General features: G+C 46.3%; 1 protein-coding gene across 9 annotated transcripts in view; it reads right to left on the bottom strand.

The window, feature by feature from the left end:
• nolo (no long nerve cord) overlaps positions 1 to 22,682 on the bottom strand; it is a 485,538-nt gene that overhangs the window by 173,143 nt on the left and 289,713 nt on the right. The window lies entirely within an intron of this gene.

Below are 22,682 nucleotides of genomic sequence, written 5' to 3'. Positions count from 1 at the left end.
TGATACAGTAAACCACCAGCTGACACAGTAAACCACCAGCTGATACAGTAAACCACCAGCTGACACAGTAAACCACCAACTGATACAGTAAACCACCAGCTGACACAGTAAACCACCAGCTGACACAGTAAACCACCAGCTGACACAGTACACAAGTCCTCTCAGCTGACACCTCTAATAACATTTTTGTAAGAATCAGAAAACTAAAAGGCCGCAAGTGCAACTAATGTAACATTTTACTGTGGCAACGTTTCGCTCTCCAGGAACTTTCTCAATAAAGTCTTATATTAGTAATAACAAAAAGACACAATACCGTGACTCTCGACTCATTTTCCCTTAACTTTACCACCAATTCAATTCAACTCGTTCATTATGCAATAACAGTGTTTTAAAAGGATGGTATCCAGTGTTGAGTGCACCAGGGTCGTGCACAACACCTGTGACCTCAGTGAAACTGTCAATTATAACACCTCCTGAAGGAGACAGTTGTTAATACCTGCTCAGTGTTGACGGCCCCGTTCAGGGCAGGAGAAATATCAGAGCTGGAACAAATACAGAGATCGTTTACGGCTCACAGTGAGCCAGTAAAGCACCTAAACTACTGGGAACGCCTGCAAGTCTTGAACATGTACTCATTGGAGCGGAGGAGAGAGAGGTACATGATAATATATACCTGGAAGGTAATCGAGGGCTTGATCCCAAATCTGCACACTGCCACAACAACATACTGGAGTGAGAGATATGGGAGGAAGTGTAAAATAAACCCAGTGAGGAGCAGGGGTGCCGTGGGAACAATAAGGGAACACTGTATCAACATCCGGGGTCCCAGACTTTTCAACATCTTACCAGAAGATATCAGAAACACTGCTGGAACAAGTGTTGAAGCCTTCAAGAGGAAACTAGACAAGTATCTTCACCAGGTGCCAGATCAACCAGGCTATGATGGATATGTGGGGCAGCGGGCCTCCAGCAGCAACAGCCTGGTTGACCAGGCGAGCACCAGACGAGCCTGGCCCATGGCCGGGCTCAGAGTAGATATACTCTCGAAATTCTTCAAAGGTATATCAAAGGTAATTTAAAGGTATTTCAGTAAACAACCGTAGGTTCTAACCCGATCGACAAATCATTTTTAGACTAAGCGAAACAGAATGTGAGGTCCCCGGCACTAGATGTCTAAGGCTAACATCTGACCTTCAAGTGCCTAATACCTGGCGTCTGATGACCAGTAATATCTGAAAGGTGGTGAGGCAAAGATGTTACTGGCCGATCTCTCTGAGTGAATAACATGTGCTTGGGGTCACTGACAGGTGTTGAGGAAGCCTGTACTAACACGTGTGTGTGTATCAATCTCTAAGTCTGTAAGGTGTTGATCACTGACAGGTGTTGTGGGAGACTGTACTAATATGTGTGGGTCACTGTAAGTCAGTAAGGTGTTGATTACTGACAGGTGTTGACCACTGACAGGTATTGTGGGAGGCTGTGCATTCCTCAGGAGGACGGGACCACAACTGATCACTCCAGCCTCTTCCAAAAAAGGTCTGTGGAGACCACTTCAGACCACCTGCTTCCACCGCGGTCTCTGTGGGTCTGCTGCGGTTTGACGCACTGAGGTGCGATCTGACGCAGTCTGCAGTGGTATGACGCAGTTTGAAATGGTCTGCCGTGATAAAATAACAGTGACAGCTGGCCCTGTGCTGACGGAGGTTTCCCGCCACAATCATGATGTTGCTTCTGCTCTCCCGCCAAAAATGATGAGGGTCGTTCCAGAGAGTTAGATGTGCGCCAATACCCCCCCAGTCCCAAGCCCATAGCATCCCCAGTCCCTAGTCCCCCTAGCCAACCACGTGACCTGGACCTGACTAGGTTGAGTCAGTGGCATAAGCCGGTAGGTGACTTGGACTTTCCTAGCATAGGCCAATAGGCCTGCTGCAATGTTCCCTTTTTCTTACGTTCTTATGGCACTTGTGTATATTGTCTGTGCACTGCTGGTGCACCACCAGTGCACCAGGAATGCACCACTAGTGGTGCACTGCGGATGCAGCCAGGGTCTTGCTGGCGCTGTTATGGTCGTTGACTTAGTGTTAGAAGGGGCTGTAATGTTGCAAAACATTGAAGTGATTCATTTGCCTGTTGCAGTTGTTAACAACCACATCCATCCATTGGATGGTAGTGGCTAGTTCACTGTGCACCCATATCCATCCAGTGGATGGTAGTGAAAAAGTTCTAAGAAGCAGGATTGCAAACCACCTGGACTCCCAACAATTGCAGAATCCAGGACAACATGGGATCAGGGCAAGTCGCTCCTGCCTCTCGCAACTACTGGACCACTATGATATGGTCTTGGATGCACTGGAAAACAAACAGAATGCAGGTGTAACATACACAGATTTTGCAAAAGCCCTTGACAAGTGCGATCATGGCGTAATAGCATACAAAATACGTGCTAAAGGGATAACTGGCAAAGTAGGCAGATGGATCTTCAACTTTCTAACCAATCGAACACAAAGAGTAGTGGTAAACAGAGTTAAATCAGATGCTGCCATAGTGAAGAGCTCTGTCCCACAAGGCACAGTACTCGCCCCCATCTTATTCCTTATCCTCATATCAGACAGACAGACAGAGATGTAAACCACAGCGCTGTATCATCTTTTACAGACGATACTAGGATTTGCATGAGAGTGTCATCCATTGAGGACACTGTTAACCTCCAAGAAGATATAAACAAAGTTTTCCAATGGGCAACGGAGAACAATATGATGTTCAATGAAGACAAATTCCAACTACTCCGTTATGGAAAACTGGAGGAAATAATAACTAGAACTGAGTATACTACAAACTCCAATCACACAATAAAGAGGAAAAGTAATGTGAGAGACCTGGGAGTGGTAATGTCAGAGGATCTCACCTTCAAGGATCACAACAATGTTACTATCACATCTGCGAGGACACTGATAGGATGGATAATGAGAACATTCAAGACAAGAGATGCTAAGCCAATGATGATCCTTTCGAAATCAGTTGTTCTCTCTAAGGGGCATTACCAGTAGACCCCTGGTTGACTTCAAGAGGGAGCTGGACAGATACCTAAAGTTAGTACCGTATCAGCCGGGCTGTGGTTCGTATGCTGGACTACGTGCGGCCAGCAGTAACAGCCTCGTTGACCAGGTGTTGATCCACCGGGAGGCCTGGTCATCGACCGGGCAGCGGGGGCGTTGATCCCCGGAATATCTTCCAGGGAGACTCCAGTTAGGTAGACTGTGCACCACATACACATCCTGTGGATGGTAGCGGCTAGTTTACCGTGCACCTTATATCCATACAGTATATACCTCTACAAGGTATAGACACAGGTATGTATACCACTGTGAGGTATATACAAAAGTCGCCTCCCTTTTGTGATTCTAAATCTCTCTCTCTCTCTCTCTCTCTCTCTCTCTCTCTCTCTCTCTCTCTCTCTCTCTCTCTCTCTCTCTCACAATTGTCATGACACTGTCTCGTCAGTAAGCCAATCCAGGCCCTGTCTGGCAGAAGTGGCCGTCAGGGAGGCAGGGAGAACAGTTATCCTGTCCAGGGAGAAAGATTTTCCAGGTGGAGGAAGACTCTTATCTGCCCCCTGGACAACACCCTCCCCAGTGCTACCTCCAACTCCACCACAATAACACTCGGGCATCCCCCAGCCCCCCTACAATAAGATGGTGGGGAGGGGGAGGAAGAGGACGAGGGAAACATAGATGAATTCTGGTGATTTCTCTCATCTCATATCATCTGCTCTCTCTCTCTCTCTCTCTCTCTCTCTCTCTCTCTCTCTCCCTCTCGTTACAACAGCCTACGTTCTGTGTAACTGTATCCAAAACTATATGGTTCTTGGTCCAAATGTATTCTCCCATTCATCCGCTGCCCTCTCCCCCATTCCCTTACTGTCCTCTCCCCCAATCCCTTACTGTCCTCTCCCCCAATCCCTTACACCCCTCTTCCCCATTCCTCCACTGCCGTCTCCCCCATTCCCTTACTGCCCTCTCCCCCATTCCCTTGCTGCCCTCACCCCCATTCCTTCACTGCCCTCTCCCTCATTTCCTTGATTACATCTGTGTTTCACCGAAGCTGTGGTTCCACCCATTAATCTTTCTACACACACACACACACACACACACACACACACACACAGGGAGAGAGTGGACCTAGTAGTCACCAGTGAAGAGGCGGGGCCAGGAGCTATGACTCGACCCCTGCAACCACAATTGAGTACACACACAGGTAACTATCAACCTCCCACACCTTCCTCACTATATACCATAACCACAAAAATGCTTCTCTCTCTCTCTCTCTCTCTCTCTCTCTCTCTCTCTCTCTCTCTCTCTCTCTCTCTCTCTCTCTCACAAACACACAAGGGACGCTCAAGGTACTCCACACAACAGAGATAATGAAGGTATTGACGAGGTCAACACGAAGGTGCGTCTTCAAGAGTGTGCCGTCTTAGTGACTCCTTGAAGACGTAGTCAATGAGGTCTCGACATATCTCGGGGTATGACACACACAAATCACGTACAGAACATACCCATGTCAGGTATATGTTGTTGTAAACGGGACCTTTATAGAGTTCCGTCTCTCCAATATATCTCAAAATACAGGAGGACCCCGCTTATACAGCGGGTTAGGTTTTAAGCTACTGTAGGGCGCCACTTATACAGTGGGTTAGGTTCTAAGCTACTATAGGGCCCCACTTATACAGCAGGTTAGGTTCTAAGCTACTGTAGGGCCCCACTTATACAGCAGGTTAGGTTCTAAGCTACTGTAGGGTCCCACTTATACAGTGGGTTAGGTTCTAAGCTACTGTAGGGCCCCACTTATACAGCGGGTTAGGTTCTAAGCTACTGTAGGGCCCCACTTATACAGCAGGTTAGGTTCTAAGCTACTGTAGGGTCCCACTTATACAGTGGGTTAGGTTCTAAGCTACTGTAGGGCCCCACTTATACAGCGGGTTAGGTTCTAAGCTACTGTAGGGCCCCACTTATACAGTGGGTTAGGTTCTAAGCTACTGTAGGGCCCCACTTATACAGCAGGTTAGGTTCTAAGCTACTGTAGGGCCCAAGTTATACAGCAGGTTAGGTTCTAAGCTACTGTAGGGTCCCACTTATACAGCGGGTTAGGTTCTAAGCTACTGTAGGGCGCCACTTATACAGCGGGTTAGGTTCTAAGCTACTGTAGGGCCCCACTTATACAGCAGGTTAGGTTCTAAGCTACTGTAGGGCGCCACTTATACAGCGGGTTAGGTTCTAAGCTACTGTAGGGCCCCACTTATACAGCAGGTTAGGTTCTAAGCTACTGTAGGGCGCCACTTATACAGCGGGTTAGGTTCTAAGCTACTGTAGGGCCCCACTTATACAGCGGGTTAGGTTCTAAGCTACTGTAGGGCGCCACTTATACAGTGGGTTAGGTTCCGGGCTACTCTCCAGCCCCACTTATACAGCAGGTTAGGTTCCGGGCTACTCTCCAGCCCCACTTATACAGCAGGTTAGGTTCCGGGCTACTCTCCAGCCCCACTTATACAGCAGGTTAGGTTCCGGGCTACTCTCCAGCCCCACTTATACAGCAGGTTAGGTTCTGGGCTACTCTCCAGCCCCACTTATACAGCAGGTTAGGTTCCGAGCTACTCTCCAGCCCCACTTATACAGCAGGTTAGGTTCCGAGCTACTCTCCAACCCCACTTATACAGCAGGTTAGGTTCCGGGCTACTCTCCAGCCCCGTTTATACAGCAGGTTAGGTTCCGGGCTTCTCTCCAGCCCCACTTATACAGCAGGTTAGGTTCCAGGCTACTCTCCAGCCCCACTTATACAGCAGGTTAGGTTCCGGGCTACTCTCCAGCCCCGTTTATACAGCAGGTTAGATTCCGGGCTTCTCTCCAGCCCCACTTATACAGCAGGTTAGGTTCCGGGCTACTCTCCAGCCCCGTTTATACAGCAAGTTAGGTTCCGGGCTACTCCCCAGCCCCACTTATACAGCAGGTTAGGTTCTGGGCTACTCTCCAGCCCCACTTATAAAGCAGGTTAGGTTCCGGGCTACTCTCCAGCCCCGTTTATACAGCAGGTTAGGTTCCGGGCTACTCTCCAGCCCCACTTATACAGCAGGTTAGGTTCCGGGCTACTCTCCAGCCCCGTTTATACAACAGGTTACGTTCTGCGCTACTCTCCAGCCCCACTTGTACAGCAGGTTAGGTTCCGGGCTACTCTCCAGCCCCGTTTATACAGCAGGTTAGGTTCCGGGCTACTCTCCAGCCCCACTTATACAGCAGGTTAGGTTCCGGGCTACTCTCCAGCCCCGTTTATACAGCAGGTTAGGTTCCGGGCTACTCTCCAGCCCCACTTATACAGCAGGTTAGGTTCTGGGCTACTCTCCAGCCCCGTTTATACAGCAGGTTAGGTTCCGGGCTACTCTCCAGCCCCACTTGTACAGCAGGTTAGGTTCCGGGCTACTCTCCAGCCCCGTTTATACAGCAGGTTAGGTTCCGGGCTACTCTCCAGCCCCACTTGTACAGCAGGTTAGGTTCCGGGCTACTCTCCAGCCCCGTTTATACAGCAGGTTAGGTTCCGGGCTACTCTCCAGCCCCACTTATACAGCAGGTTAGGTTCCGGGCTACTCTCCAGCCCCGTTTATACAACAGGTTAGGTTCCGCGCTACTCTCCAGCCCCACTTGTACAGCAGGTTAGGTTCCGGGCTACTTTCCAGCCCCGTTTATACAACAGGTTAGGTTCCGGGCTACTGCTGTAAAGCAAGAAATCGCTGTAAAGTGAAACAGCCTTTTTTTTTTCAATTTTAATCGCAGATAAAAGTCTTATAACATGTTTACACTATAATATATTAAGAGAGTAATATAGCCCGGTGAATATATTTATTGTAGGAAGTCAGAATAAATGAAGAAATACTATAATTAAAAACCGCCGCATTAGCGAAACGCCGTAAAGCTAAGCGCTGTAAAAGCAGGACCCCTCCTGAAAGAAGGAGCATTCCTATAAGCTTGGAAGAAGAGGACGCTGTATATACGGGACAGCCACCACACACTAAGGCTTCAACACATCTTATAGTCCAAAGAGCACTAAGACTCTCAGAGTACTGAGAGTACTAAGATTCAGAATACTGAGAGTACTAAGACTCTTCAAGTGTGACTTTCTCAAGATCTTAAGCAGCTGAATGCAAGACAGTCCTGTCTTGTAAGGAAATACATCAAGAGTAGAGATGTGGGTCCTAGAGCTAGAGGACAATCTCACCAAGCAAGACAGGTACTTAAACCTCCCTCCTCTCACCTCCACCCCCCAACCAATCAACCCAAATCCACCCACTGATATTGAGGGCCGGTCACGGACCGGGCCGCGGGGGCGTTGACCCCCGGAATACCCTCTCCATCAACCCACACCACTCTGCACCCCCTTCCTCTACCCCTCCTCCACACCCCCATCAAACAACAGTCTGCACCTCCACCATTAACCAAACTGCCATTGTTACTGGACTATTAAGAAGGCGCCTCTGTTAATTACCAGCACTTGCTGTTTAACTACCAGCACTTGCTGTTTAACTACCAGCACTCACTGTTTAACTACCAGCACTTACTGTTTAACTACCAGCACTTACTGTTTAACTACCAGCACTTGCTGTTTAACTACCAGCACTCACTGTTTAACTACCAGCAGTCACTGTTTAACTACCAGCACTCACTGTTTAACTACCAACACTCACTGTTTAATTACCAGCACTTGCTGTTTAACTACCAGCACTTGCTGTTTAACTACCAGCACTTACTGTTTAACTACCAGCACTTGCTGTTTAACTATCAGCACTCACTGTTTAACTATCAGCACTTGCTGTTTAACTATCAGCACTTGCTGTTTAACTACCAGCACTTGCTGTTTAACTATCAGCACTCACTGTTTAACTACCAGCACTTGCTGTCTACCAGCACTTGCTGTTTAACTATCAGCACTCACTGTTTAACTACCAGCACTTGCTGTTTAACTACCAGCACTTGCTGTTTAACTACCAGCACTTGCTGTTTAACTACCAGCACTTGCTGTTTAACTATCAGCACTTGCTGTTTAACTACCAGCACTTGCTGTTTAACTACCAACAATCACTGTTTAATTACCAGCACTTGCTGTTTAACTACCAGCACTTGCTGTTTAACTACCAGCAGTCACTGTTTAACTACCAGCACTCACTGTTTAACTACCAGCACTTGCTGTTTAACTACCAGCACTTGCTGTTTAACTACCAGCACTTGCTGTTTAACTACCAGCACTGTTTAACTACCAGCACTTGTTGTTTAACTACCAGCACTCACTGTTTAACTACCAGCACTTGCTGTTTAACTGCCAGCACTTGTTTAATTACCAGCAGTCACTGTTTAACTACCAGCACTCACTGTTTAACTACCAGCACTTGCTGTTTAACTGCCAGCACTTGCTGTTTAACTACCAGCACTCACTGTTTAACTACCAGTACTCACTGTTTAACTACCAGCACTCACTGTTTAACTACCAGCACTCACTGTTTAACTACCAGCACTTGCTGTTTAACTGCCAGCACTTGCTGTTTAACTACCAGCAGTCACTGTTTAACTACCAGCAGTCACTGTTTAACTACCAGCACTCACTGTTTAACTACCAGCACTCACTGTTTAACTACCAGCACTCACTGTTTAACTACCAGCACTCTCTGTTTAACTACCAGCACTTGCTGTTTAATTACCAGCACTTGCTGTTTAACTACCAGCACTCACTGTTTAACTACCAGCAGTTGTTGTTTAATTACCAGCACTCACTGTTTAACTACCAGCACTCACTGTTTAACTACCAACACTTGCTGTTTAACTACCAGCACTCACTGTTTAACTACCAGCACTCACTGTTTAACTACCAGCACTTGCTGTTTAACTACCAGCACTCACTGTTTAACTACCAGCACTTGCTGTTTAACTACCAGCACTTGCTGTTTAACTACCAGCAGTCACTGTTTAACTACCAGCACTTGCTGTTTAACTACCAGCAGTCACTGTTTAACTACCAGCACTCACTGTTTAACTACCAGCACTTGCTGTTTAACTACCAGTACTCACTGTTTAACTACCAGCACTCACTGTTTAACTACCAGCACTTGCTGTTTAACTACCAGCACTCACTGTTTAACTACCAGCACTTGCTGCTTAACTACCAGCACTTGCTGTTTAAGTACCAGCACTTGCTGTTTAACTACCAGCACTTGCTGTTTAACTACCAGCACTTGTTGTTTAACTACCAGCACTTGCTGTTTAACTACCAGCACTTGCTGTTTAAGTACCAGCACTTGCTGTTTAACTACCAGCACTTGCTGTTTAACTACCAGCACTTGCTGTTTAACTACCAGCACTTGCTGTTTAACTACCAGCACTTGTTGTTTAACTACCAGCACTTGTTGTTTAACTACCAGCACTTGCTGTTTAACTACCAGCACTTGTTGTTTAACTACCAGCACTTGCTGTTTAACTACCAGCACTTGCTGTTTAAGTACCAGCACTTGCTGTTTAACTACCAGCACTTGCTGTTTAACTACCAGCACTTGCTGTTTAACTACCAGCACTTGTTGTTTAACTACCAGCACTCACTGTTTAACTACCAGCACTTGCTGTTTAATTACCAGCACTTGCTGTTTAACTACCAGCAGTCACTGTTTAACTACCAGCAGTTGTTGTTTAATTACCAGCACTCACTGTTTAACTACCAGCACTCACTGTTTAACTACCAACACTTGCTGTTTAACTACCAGCACTCACTGTTTAACTACCAGCACTCACCGTTTAACTACCAGCACTCACCGTTTAACTACCAACACTTGCTGTTTAACTACCAGCACTCACTGTTTAACTACCAGCACTTGCTGTTTAACTACCAGCACTTCCTGTTTAACTACCAGAACTCACTGTTTAACTACCAGCACTCACCGTTTAACTACCAACACTTGCTGTTTAACTACCAGCACTCACTGTTTAACTACCAGCACTTGCTGTTTAACTACCAGCAGTCACTGTTTAACTACCAGCAATCACTGTTAACTATGTAGACAGTATCATCCAGTGACTACATAATATCCAGACAAAATTAACCCAAGTTGTGGGAAATGCTCTACATAAACAGGGACTTGCTATGTATTATGTCGCTGATGTCAGCTATTGTCTGTATAAGTTGCATCATGTGTTTGTAGAAATAAAGATTATTATTATTATTATTATCTAGAACCTTAATCTAGACAGTATCATATAGACAGCTGCTGTCTAGACAGTATCATGAAGACAGCTGCTGTCTAGACAGTATCATGTAGACAGCTGCTGTCTAGACAGTATCATGTAGACAGCTGCTGTCTAGACAGTATCATGTAGACAGCTGCTGTCTAGACAGTATCATGTAGACAGCTGTCTAGACAGTATCATGTAGACAGCTGCTGTCTAGACAGTATCATGTAGACAGCTGCTGTCTAGACAGTATCATGCAGACAGCTGCTGTCTAGACAGTATCATGTAGACAGCTGCTGTCTAGACAGTATCATGCAGACAGCTGCTGTCTAGACGGTATCATGCAGACAATTACTGTCTAAAAACATGAACGTTTTTAGTACCTTTCCAATTATCAACCAACCCAAATTCTTCACTCACAAGCTTGTCAGTAATGTTGAACACTGCATGATCTGGTGAACAGTGAACACAGTCTAAGTTCATCAGCAACAGTCCTACAGTCTCCTGAACACTGTCTACCTGCCTCTCTCCTCCTGTGTCACTTCCTGAGAGGAATGCATGGTCAGGCAGCCTTATTAATCTCAGAACCTAAATGGTTCAAGTCTCGATATGAATATATTACACACACACACACACACACACACACACACCGCGTGGGTCCGTGGGTGCAGACGTGGGCACACAAGGCTCCGAGAATCCTAGTGTTTTTAAGGGTGCAGTGACTGCTAACAGTAATCAGTTGTAGTGACATCGTCAGTGAGCAATAATAAGAGTGATAACTAAAGTTATTAGTTAGAAAAAGTCGTGAGAAACCCTGAAATTATCCATTATCCAAAATTATCCAAACGTTTTGGTCTACTAGGCAGCGGTAGGCCTGAAGCAGTGACGTCACGACAAGTTGTGTGCCATTATACATATAAAGTGAAGTGTATATAATGTGAAGTGTATACTATCATAAGTGAAAATTGAAATCGTGTGAGGAACGAGGGATGTATGAGCACATGTGGTTATAATAATCACGGATGAAGGATCTCCAAAATAGGGATTTAGGCTACGTACGACGACTACATCATCAGCATCTGGCAACTTGGCACGACCGTTGCCAGCGCAAGTATCACCTATATTGTGGTTTGCATGTCGCAGGCTTGGCTTGGCCTTGCATCGCTGTTAGATACTGGTCACTCACTCCTGCAAGCTATTACAGTAGTTATTAGTAGTAAGAATACTTAGGAAGCTAGGAAGTCCTCTCTAAACATGAACAAGGAATAGGATAATAACAGCAATAATTGATACTTAAATCCAGAAAGGACAATAAGCGAAGAGTGTAGCATTTCTAGGAAAGACAAAACAGCGAGGTATAACGGATCTACCCCCCCCCAACCATCCCTCCCACACACACACACACAAGGGCAGACACTTATTGAAGCTTTAGACCCTAGTAGCAATTATCGCTTTTTATAACCCAGAATTACTGGTATGTATTAACAGTATCTCCCTGCATACCTCCCCCATACACATACACACACACACATACACACACATACATACACACACATACATACACATATACACACACACATACACACACATACACACACATACACATACACACATACACACACACATACACACACACATACACACACACACACATACACTCCCCCCTCCCCCACCGACATCTCACTCCTTCACCTGATCCCTCCCCTCCCACTTTCACCCTCCCCCTCCCCACCTCTCCCTCCTTCCCCCTCTCCTTCTCCCACCCACTTGCTTCTCCCTCCTTCCCACTCCCCCTCCCCACTACTCTCCCACATAGCCACAGTTCCTCCACTACCTCCCCCCCACACTCTGACATACACAATACTAACCTAACATACAGAATTACATAGGTTTCCCACTCTGAGGCAATCAGGATAAAACAAAAATGGGTTGCCAGAGAGCAACAAGAAAAAACAAGGGACAGGAGGAGGAAACTGCAAAGGAAGATTGGGCAGCAGAGCTCACAAAAAGGGAACATGAATGGGAAAAGAAACTAGAAGAACTTAGCATGAGAATGGAAGAGAGGATAGACATGGAAAGCAGGAAGTGGGAGGTGCAAGTCAAAGCAGTAGAGGCCAGGATACAGAATTTAGAAGAGGAACTGAAAAATCTGAAACAGCCTGAAGAACTAAACATTTTGGGATTGACAACAGAGACTGCTACCTCAGCCACAAATACGGGGACTGTAGGGAAAGAAGGAGCAAAACTGCATGTAGAAGGTCAATCAGTGGAGACTGTAGTAAATGAAAGAGCTAATCTATATGTGAAGGCCCTAACAGACCACAGCAGAGCCCAGGGAAAGCCGAGAAGGGAAAATGACAGGCCACTGAGCCCAAGTACATTAGCTAGTGAAACTGAAGAAAGGAAAGCTGCAATGGAGGAAATCAAATTGAATGAGGGGATACACAGGGATATGCAGCGGGAGAATGAAAGGGTGAGGTCAGTCTTTGTGTATGGGCTACAGGAAGTTGAAGGGGAAACATATGAAGCAAGAAAACAAGGGGAAAAAAAAGCAATTGAAAGCATCATGAAAGCAATAGGAGAAGACGACATGACCCAGCTGGAAAATTTTTGGAGAATAGGGGGGTTTGTAAAAAAAAGAACCCGGCCAGTGAAAGTGACCTTCAAGGCAGATTCGACTCGGAACAGGATCCTGCAGGAGAAAGCACGATTAAGGGACATGCCGGCATACAGGAAGGTGTATCTCGACCATGACAGAACACAAGCAGAAAGGCAGAAACAGAGAGAGAGGGTACAAAGGCGAAAGGAGGAAAGAGAGGGGATGGAGAAGACAGACAGGAGATCCCAGACACAGCAAGATCAAATACAGCCTCCCTCACAACTTCCTATAGAAGCCTCCCAACCAGGTCAACCCCAGTGCAACCAAACACTCTAAACCAAAACACCCATGCCACATCCAATGCCCCCACCCACTGCATTACAAACTCCACCCCCGCAGCAACCACCCATAGTTCCTTATCAGGTCTCCCACTTCCCCAACCCCAATACACCTCCCAGACCACAATCTTAGAAAAGAAGTTGAAGGTGTGGTATACAAATGCAGATGGAATAACAAATAAGTATGAGGAGTGGCACAAAAGAATCAAGGAGACATCCCCAGACATAATAGCACTCACAAAAACAAAACTCACCAGAATAATAACAGATTCAATCTTTCCATCCGGATATCAAATCCTCAGGAAAGACAGAGGGAGGAGGAGTTGCACTGCTCATTAAAAACCAGCGGGGTTTTGAGAAAATGGAAGGAATGGATGGCACAGGCAAAAGGGACTACTTACTAGGAACAATCCAGTCTGAGGGACATAAGGTGATAATTGCAGTAATGTACAACCCACCACAGAACTGCAGGAGGCCAAGAGAAGAATACGATGAGAGCAACAGAGCAATGGTTGACACACTAGCCGAGGTGGCCAGGAGAGCACACATGGGGGGAGCAAAGTTACTAGTTATGGGTGATTTCAATCACAAGGAGATTGACTGGGAAAACTTGGAGCCCCATGGGGGTCCCGAAACATGAAGAGCCAAGATGATGGATGTGGTACTGGAAGACCTCATGCATCAACATGTTAGAGACACTACCAGAGAGAGAGGAGAGGATGAACCAGCAAGACTGGACCTTGTATTCACGTTGAGCAGTTCGGACATCGAGGATATCATGTATGACAGGCCCCTGGGAGCTAGTGATCATGTGGTTCTGTGCTTCGACTACATAGTTGAGCTCCAAGTGGAGAGAGCAGCAGGAATAGGCTGGGAAAAACCAAACTACAAAAGGGGGAACTACTCAGGCTTGAGGAACTTCTTTCAAGACATTCAGTGGGAGAGGGAACTGACAGGAAAACCAGTACAAGAAATGATGGACTATGTGGCAACAAAATGCAAGGAGGCAGAGGAGAGGTTTGTTCCCAAGGGAAACAGAAATAATGGGAAGAACAGAACGAGTCCTTGGTTCACCCAAAGGTGTAGGGAGGCAAAAACTAGGTGTACTAGAGAATGGAAAAGGTACAGAAGACAGAGAACTCAGGAAAATAGAGAGATTAGCCGAAGAGCCAGAAACGAATATGCACAGATAAGAAGGTAGGCTCAGCGGCAATACGAAAATGACATAGCATCGAAAGTCAAGACTGACCCGAAGCTGTTGTACAGCCACATCAGGAGGAAAACATCAGTCAAGGACCAGGTAATCAGACTGAGGAAGGGTGATGGGGAATTCACAAGAAACGACCAAGAGGTATGTCAGGAGCTCAACACAAGATTTAAAGAAGTTTTTACAGTAGAAACCAGTAGGACTCCAGGAAATCAGAGCAGGGGGGTGCACCAGCAAGTGCTGGATGAGGTACATATAACTAAGGAGGAGGTGAAGCTGTTATGCAGACTTGACACCTCAAAGGTGGTGGGACCAGACATCTCTCCGTGGGTCCTTAAAGAGGGAGCAGAGATATTGTGTGTACCGTTAACAAAGATCTTCAACACATCATTTGAAACTGGGCAACTCCTTGAGGTATGGAAGATGGCAAATGTAGTCCCAGTTTTTAAAAAGGGAGACAGACATGAGGCACTAAACTACAGACCTGTATCACTAACGTGTATAGTATGCAAGGTCATGGAGATCATCAGGAGGAGAGTGGTGGAACACCTGGAAAGAAACAAGTGTATAATTGACAACCAGCATGGTTTCAGGGAGGGAAAATCCTGTGTCACAAACCTACTAGAGTTTTATGACAAGGTGACAGAAGTAAGACAAGAGAGAGAGGGGTGGATCGACTGCATTTTTTTTAGACTGCAAGAAGGCCTTCGACACAGTTCCTCACAAGAGGTTACTGCAAAAGCTAGAGGATCAGGCACACATAACAGGAAAGGCACTGCAATGGATCAGCGAATACCTGACAGGGAGGCAACAACGAGTCATGGTACGTGACGAGGTGTCAGAGTGGGTGCCTGTGACAAGCGGGGTTCCACAGGGGTCAGTCCTAGGACCTGTGCTGTTCTTGGTATATGTGAATGACATAACGGAAGGGATAGACTCAGAAGTGTCCTTGTTTGCGGACGATGTGAAGTTAATGAGAAGAATCAAATCGGATGAGGATCAGGCAGGACTACAAAGAGACCTGGACAGGCTACAAGCCTGGTCCAGCAACTGGCTCCTTGAGTTTAACCCTGCCAAATGCAAAGTCATGAAGATTGGGGAAGGGCAAAGAAGACCGCAGACAGAATATAGTTTAGATAAACCTCACTCAAGGAAAAAGATCTGGGGGTGAGTATAACACCGAGCATATCTCCCGAGGCGCACATCAATCAGATAACTGCTGCAGCATACGGGCGCCTGGCAAACCTACGGATAGCGTTCTGATACCTCAGTAAGGATTCGTTCAAGACTCTGTATACCATTTACGTCAGGCCCATACTGGAGTATGCAGCACCAGTTTGGAATCCACACCTAGTCAAGCACGTCAAGAAATTAGAGAAAGTGCAAAGGTTTGCAACAAGACTAGTCCCAGAGCTACGGGGATTGTCCTACGAAGAAAGGTTGAGGGGAACCGGCCTGACGACACTGGAGGCCAGGAGGGTCAGGGGAGACATGATAACGACATATAAAATACTGCACGGAATAGACGAGGTGGACAAAGACGGGATGTTCCAGAGATGGGACACAGACACAAGAGGTCACAATTGGAAGTTGAAGATTCAGATGAATCAAAGGGATGTTAGGAAGTATTTCTTCAGTCATAGAGTAGTCAAGCCGTGGAATAGCCTAGAAAGTGAAGTAGTGGAGGCGGGAACCATACATAGTTTTAAGGCGAGGTATGATAGAGCTCATGGAGCAGGGAGAGAGAGGACCTAGTAGCAATCAGTGAAGAAGCGGGGCCAGGAGCTGAGCCTCGACCCCTGCAACCACAATTAGGTGAGTACAAGTCTACTGGGAAAAAATAATTTGATTTCCCTGTAACATCTAAAATAGAGGATAACGAGAGGGACTGACAGTGTGAGGAATACCAGGAGGGATACCACCCTGTGAGGGGATATGGTACATGTTAAATATCCAGCAATTGGTGGAGGTATACCTCACAGATATCCTTCAGAGGGAGATATTCCCCTTCGAGGAATCCACTATAGATATCCTTCAACGGGAGGTATCCCTTATGGATATCCTTCAAAGTATCCTTTATGGATATCCTTCAAAGGTAAGTATCCCTTACGGATATCCTTCGAAGATAGGTATCCCTTACAGATATCCTTCAAAAGTAGGTATCCCCCGAGGTATATCTCGTGGTATCCCTGACAACAGAGGGACAAACTGCGAGAGATTCCCTTGTGTTCTCCACGTCTTCCTTTTGGTTTTCTCCCTTCGAGTCTCCTCCTCTTCGTTCCCCCCCCCCCCAACACCTCAGGTCACAGCTTGTTGGTGTGTGTGGTCACAGGTCACACCTTGGTGGTGTGTGTGGTCACAGGTCACAGCTTGGTGGTGTGTGTGGTCACAGGTCACACCTTGGTGGTGTGTGTGGTCACAGGTCACAGCTTGGTGGTGTGTGTGGTCACAGGTCACAGCTTGGTGGTGTGTGTGGTCACAGGTCACACCTTGGTGGTGTGTGTGGTCACAGGTCACACCTTGGTGGTGTGTGTGGTCACAGGTCACACCTTGGTGGTGTGTGTGGTCACAGGTCACACCTTGGTGGTGTGTGTGGTCACAGGTCACAGCTTGGTGGTGTGTGTGGTCACAGGTCACAGCTTGGTGGTGTGTGTGGTCACAGGTCACAGCTTGGTGGTGTGTGTGGTCACAGGTCACAGCTTGGTGGTGTGTGTGGTCACAGGTCACAGCTTGGTGGTGTGTGTGGTCACAGGTCACAGCTTGGTGGTGTGTGTGGTCACAGGTCACAGCTTGGTGGTGTGTGTGGTCAAAGGTCACAGCTTGGTGGTGTGTGTGGTCACAGGTCACACCTTGGTGGTGTGTGTGGTCACAGGTCACACCTTGGTGGTGTGTGTGGTCACAGGTCACACCTTGGTGGTGTGTGTGGTCACAGGTCACACCTTGGTGGTGTGTGTGGTCACAGGTCACACCTTGGTGGTGTGTGTGGTCACAGGTCACAGCTTGGTGTGTGTGGTCACAGGTCACAGCTTGGTGGTGTGTGTGGTCACAGGTCACAGCTTGGTGGTGTGTGTGGTCACAGGTCACAGCTTGGTGGTGTGTGTGGTCACAGGTCACAGCTTGGTGGTGTGTGTGGTCACAGGTCACAGCTTGGTGGTGTGTGTGGTTGTCAGCATAGTTGCTGATCCCTGTGTTGTATAGCACATCAGTATCATCCATGTGCTTTAGATAGGAGATCCCTAGGTCTGTGACTGTTTGTGTGACGTCACGGGATGCAGCTTGAGTGTGAGGCGAGCTACCTCGGCTTCAGTCGGTGTTTGACATGGGCAGTGACATGGGCAGTGACAAGGCAGAAGCTGGGCTCCATCTCCCTTTACCAGAGTCTGACAATATATGTCGTTACCATCCAACAAGTGTGTCTACCTTCAACCCTCGATATCTCCATTTAAGAACCCCTACGATATGGTCACAGGTCACAGCTTGGTGGTGTGTGTGGTCACAGGTCACAGCTTGGTGGTGTGTGTGGTCACAGGTCACAGCTATGTCACCCCAGGTCACTACAAACTAACTGCTCATCTCCTCTTCATGACATACCTTCATCTGTACACTCCCAGGGAGACAGGGAGGGAGGGAGGGAGGGAGGGAGGGAGGGAGGGAGGGAGGGAGGGAAGGAGGGAGACAGGGATGTTGATACAATGTTCTCTCATTGTACCCACGGTGCCCCTTCCTTTCACTGGCTATTTTTCACGTCAATAACTCTCTAATACGCTGTTACGAATGCTGCAGATTATATGTTGTGCCGAATAGGTAAAACTTGCGGTTTAGGCTTAAATAGCAACTCATTTCTTGCCGAATAAGACAAGTGAAAATTTGTGTATGCAATAATATCGCAAAAATCATTCTGAACCTAACGAAAAAATATATTTCATTATGTTTGTTTATTATTAAATTATTGTAAACTTATCTAAAATATATTTAGTTGGATTAGGCTAAATTGCGCTAGTTATGACAAGGTCAGGTAAGTTTTCTAACGTTCTTTTGGTACAAATAACCTCTTGCTAACTGACCAGTTTTACCTATTCGGCACGACATTATATGGGGATTGTATATATATATATATATATATACGTATATATATATATATATATATATATATATATATATATATATATATATATATATATATATATATATATATATACGTATATATATATATATATATATATATACGTATATATATATATATATATATATATATATATATATATATATATATATATATATATATATATATATATATATATATATATATATATATATATGTGAAGTACAGTGCCTGCACTCTGAAGGAGGGGTGTTATTGTTGCAGTTTAAAAACTGTAGTGTAAAGCACCCGTCTGGCAAGACAGTGATGGAGTGAATGATGGTGAAAGTTTTTCTTTTTCGGGCCACCCTGCCTTGGTGGGAATCGGCCAGTGTGATAAAAAAAAAAAAAAAAAAAAAAATTATATATATATATAAAAAAAATATATATATATATATATATATATATATATATATATATATATATATATATATATATATACATATATATATATATATACAAAATGCCCAGCTGTGATATCTCTCCTGCCATGAACGAGGTGTGAGCAGTGAACAGTGTTCTGGAGGTGAGAGAACAAGTGCAGTGAACAGTACCATCACTGCCGTTATAACTCTTCTTCTGAATGTTCTCCTTTATCCACCTCTCATTTTTTCCTGGCCTTTGTTGCCTTTGCTCTATCCTGTTCAGTGAATAACATATCTATTATTATTATTATTATTGAATCTCAAGTTTTTCTGATGTTTTGTGAGATGGTTTGTGTTGTGTGTTCTTTCTGAAGTCTCGGTTCTTCCTGGTGGACAGAACACCAGTGTTGCAAGACAGCAGTGTGTCTCAGTGTTGTCTTAAGTGTTGACAATAAAACAACCAAAGGAAAATATTGACTTTAGACTAAAAAAAACAGAAAAGTTTGTCTTTCAACTATAACAACACAACTAAAGACAATCTTACCACTTAACAACACAACTAAAGACAATCTTACCACTTAACAACACAACTAAAGACAATCTTACCACTTAACAACACAACTAAAGACAATCTTTCGACAACAAAAGACTATCAACAAAACATAACAGTCTATCTTACTCCCTGACAGCATCCACAACCTATCATCTCCTCTTCTCTCTCTCTCTCTCTCTCTCTCTGGTGCAAACAATGTGTAACCCCTGACAAACAATCAATTACCAGGTCAAACAACCACTTATCCCTCCCTCCCTCCCCCACCCTTAATTAACCCCCTACCCATGCATCCAACCCATTAGTAAACCCACACATCTCTCCCTCACTTCCTCTCACCCCTCCCCCCTTCTTTATCCGCCCACATCTTGAAAGACGTGCGTCTTGGAGGAGTGACCTCGCCCTCTTACCATCTTTATCACCTCACTCACCCTTTTCCTGTTGATTCTGTTGATGTTAAAACTTTTGCCTGACGTCCGCACTCTGGACACATGTAATCCACTATTTATGCTACCGTGACAAACGTGACGTGACAAGCTTAACACCAGCTGACGTGACGTGACGTGACAAGCTTAACACCAGCTGACGTGACGTGACGTGACAAGCTTAGCATCAGCTGAATATCGTATCTTAGGTACTAGACAGCAAAGGTGTCTGATGGTAACTTCATTGTTTTGACAGTTTAATACTGCATTTTGTTCCCTCTTCTATATTCTCCCTGTTCGTCTGTGTTTCCTAGTGGGACTGTCGATGTTCAACACATCTGTCAGCACAGCTAGAGGCATAGTGTAGGCTTCTTTAAGAAACGACAAGTCTGATTGGTCAGGGACCATCACTAACAAGTCTGACTGGAATGTAGCAGCATCTCCAGCAGTGGTCGTGACAGCATCTCCAGCAGTGGTCGTGACAGCATCTCCAGCAGTGGTCGTGACAGCATCTCCAGCAGTGGTCGTGACAGCATCTCCAGCAGTGGTCGTGACAGCATCTCCAGCAGTGGTCGTGACAGCATCTCCAGCAGTGGTCGTGACAGCATCTCCAGCAGTGGTCGTGACAGCATCTCCAGCAGTGGTCGTGACAGCATCTCCAGCAGTGGTCGTGACAGCATCTCCAGCAGTGGTCGTGACAGCATCTCCAGCAGTGGTCGTGACAGCATCTCCAGCAGTGGTCGTGACAGCATCTCCAGCAGTGGTCGTGACAGCATCTCCAGCAGTGGTCGTGACAGCATCTCCAGCAGTGGTCGTGACAGCATCTCCAGCAGTGGTCGTGACAGCATCTCCAGCAGTGGTCGTGACAGCATCTCCAGCAGTGGTCGTGACAGCATCTCCAGCAGTGGTCGTGACAGCATCTCCAGCAGTGGTCGTGACAGCATCTCCAGCAGTGGTCGTGACAGCATCTCCAGCAGTGGTCGTGACAGCATCTCCAGCAGTGGTCGTGACAGCATCTCCAGCAGTGGTCGTGACAGCATCTCCAGCAGTGGTCGTGACAGCATCTCCAGCAGTGGTCGTGACAGCATCTCCAGCAGTGGTCATGACAGCATCTCCAGCAGTGGTCATGACAGCATCTCCAGCAGTTGTCATGACAGCATCTCCAGCAGTGGTCGTGACAGCATCTCCAGCAGTGGTCGTGACAGCATCTCCAGCAGTAGTCGTGACAGCATCTCCAGCAGTGGTCGTGACAGCAACTCCAGCAGTGGTCGTGACAGCAACTCCAGCAGTCATGGCTGAGGATTCAGTAATCGTGTCCACACATCCCCAGTCCACCACTGGCACTCTTAATACCATAAACACTGTACAATACTGCTGAATGTTGTCTTGACACAGAAGGATGCTGGCGCCAGCTGTCTCAATGTTGTCTTCAGACAGAGGCATGCTGGCACTAGCTGGCTCACTGTTGTCTTGACACAGAAGGATGCTGGCGCCAGCTGGCCCAATGTTGTCTTCAGACAGATGCATGCTGGCGCCAGCTGGCCCAGTATTGCCTTCAGAGGAATACTGCCAGCTGGCCCATGAATTTATTCTTGCAAAAAGGGAGTAGCTACATCCTGGAGGAATACACAGAGGAAAATGACGAAATAGATAAATATGAAAAACTAATAGAGGAGAGAAGAGGAGGATGTCATATATGTAAGAAAAATATCCACGTATAAAGGAGGGCAGCCAAGGAAGGACAAACGAAGGGCAGCCAAGGAAGGAGAAGAGGAGGGCAGCCAAGGAAGGAGAATAGGAGGGCAGCCAAGGAAGGAGAATAGGAGGGCAGCCAAGGAAGAAGGGAAGTAAAATATGGAACAAGACTGGTTACCAGACACTGGTGGTAAGAGAGAAAGAGGGAGTTGGAACACACTGCGCCACACATCCTCCACAATGTATATATTTCTTCTACTTTGCAAGCCTCATAACCCCAATTTATAGCCTTAACTGTCCCGATGATGGCGCTCCGGGTCCACGAGAGAAACTGGGTCGCACACCAGGACCTGGACCTGGTCTGGAACCAGGTCGTGTGGTGGTGACCTCAGCAGGCGACCCTAGGCAAAATACAGGTAAGTGAATCTGCTATTATTGTTGCTGAGGTTAATTAATGGTTGTGGTGGAACAAGGTTCTCTTGTTAGTAACAGTCACAAGCATGTCATCACTTAAATCAAGATGGTTTCTTGATTTTGTTTTCAAGAACATCAGTGCTGAAGGTATTGTCTTACACAAGAGATGGTGGCAGATGGCAGGAAAGCCTTCGAAGCTTTGACTGATAACCGTGGCAACATTTTGTTGTGATTTCTACAAGTTAACTGTTAACTACCCTAAAATAGGCCAGTAGGCCTACTGCAGTGATGCCTTATCTTCTTGAAAGAGCTCAGTGCCAGCTTGTGGCAGCTGCAGTGAAGAGTGAGCAGTGAGCCAGCTGTCTCTGCAAGATTCTTTCCGCTGTCAGTGTCTTGAAAACCAGCTGGGGACCTGCACCAGCTCTGTATGCAAATGTAATAGTCTTTAGTGGGTTTACTGGAGAAAGCCATGGTAAGTAAACTCCGCAGCAGCACCACCAGCACCACTAACAACACCAGCACCTCTTAACAGCAGCAGCACCTCTAACAACAACATCAGCATCACAAGCACTTCTAACAGTAGCAGGAATCTGGTAGACAAACCTATCTGACATCATCCTGACGCCAAATGACTTCGACATGCCCTGAACTCGAAATGGCATGCCCATGCACTGCCCCAGGCCCAGACTCGTGGC

Source organism: Cherax quadricarinatus, chromosome 79 (genome assembly GCF_038502225.1).
Source record: "Cherax quadricarinatus isolate ZL_2023a chromosome 79, ASM3850222v1, whole genome shotgun sequence".
NCBI classification, from domain to species: domain Eukaryota; kingdom Metazoa; phylum Arthropoda; class Malacostraca; order Decapoda; family Parastacidae; genus Cherax; species Cherax quadricarinatus.
This window is presented reverse-complemented; position numbering and strand designations above follow the sequence as displayed.